The following is a 1420-nucleotide window of genomic DNA, read 5'->3' as shown; positions in this document are numbered from 1 at the left end:
TAAAGATGATCCAAAATCTTGGAAATAGAATAGAGAAAATGCAAGAAACATTTAACAAAGACCTAGAAGAAATAAAGAGGAAGCAAGCAATGATGAGGAACACAATAAATGAAATTAAAAATACTCTACATGGGATCAATAGCAGGATAACTGAGGCAGAAGAACGGATAAGTGACCTGGAAGATAAAATAGTGGAAATAACTACCTCAGAGCAGAATAAAGAAAAAAGAATGAAAAGAACTGAGGAATATCTCAGAGACCTCTGGGACAATGTTAAACGCACCAGCATTCGAATTATAGGGGTCACAGAAGAAGAAGACAAAAAGAAAGGGACTGAGAAAACATTTGAAGAGATTATAGTTGAAAACTTCCCTAATATGGGAAAGGAAATAGTCAGTCAAGTGAGAAATTAAAACCTTTACAGACAAGCAAAAGCTGAGAGAGTGCAGCACCACCAAACCAGCTTTACAACAAATGCTAAAGGAACTTCTCCAGGCAAGAAACACAAGAGAAAGAAAAGACCTACAAGAACAAAACCAAAACATTTAAGTAAATGGTAACAGGAACATACAAATCGGTAATTACCTTAAATGTAAATGGATTAAATGCTCCCACCAAAAGACACAGACTGGCTGAATGAATACAAAAACAAGACCCATATATATGCTGTCTACAGGAGACCCACTTCAGACCTAGGGACACATACACACTGAAAGTGCAAATGGAGATCAAAAGAAAGCTGGAGCAGCAACTGTCGTATCAAACAAAATAGACTTTAAAATAAAGACTATGACAAGAGACAAAGAAGGACACTACATAATGATCAAAGGAGCGATCCATGAAGATGATATAACAACTGTAAATATTTATGCACCCAACACAGGAGCACCTCAATACATAAAGCAAATACTAACAGCCATAAAAGGGGAAATCGACAGAAACACTATCATAGTAGGAGACTTTAACACCCCACTTACACCAACGGACAGATCATCCAAAATGAAAATAAATAAGGAAACACAGGTTTTAAATGATACATTAAACAAGATGGACTTAACGATATTTATAGGACATTCCATCCAAAAACAACAGAATACACATTTTTCTCAAGTGCTCATGGAACATTCTCCAGGATAGATCATATCTTGGGTCACAAATCTAGCCTTGGTAAATTTAAGAAAATTGAAATCATATCAATTATCTTTTCTGGCCACAACACTATGAGACTAGATATCAATTACAGGAAAAGAACTGTAAAAAATACAAACACATGGAGGCTAAACAATACACTACTTAATAACGAAGTGATCACTGAAGAAATCAAAGAGGAAATCAAAAAATACTTAGAAACAAATGACAATGGAGACACGACGACCCAAAACCTATGGGACACAGCAAAAGCAGTTCTAAGAGGCAAGTT

At 35.6% G+C, this 1420-nt stretch overlaps 1 protein-coding gene across 5 annotated transcripts in view; it reads right to left on the bottom strand.

Moving 5' to 3' along the window:
• NOSTRIN (nitric oxide synthase trafficking) overlaps positions 1-1420 on the bottom strand; it is a 64826-nt gene that overhangs the window by 14837 nt on the left and 48569 nt on the right. The window lies entirely within an intron of this gene.

This window comes from Physeter macrocephalus, chromosome 2 (assembly GCF_002837175.3).
Source record: "Physeter macrocephalus isolate SW-GA chromosome 2, ASM283717v5, whole genome shotgun sequence".
Lineage (NCBI taxonomy): Eukaryota > Metazoa > Chordata > Mammalia > Artiodactyla > Physeteridae > Physeter > Physeter macrocephalus.
Note: the sequence above shows the minus strand (reverse complement) of the source record. Positions and strands in the feature narration are given on the sequence as shown.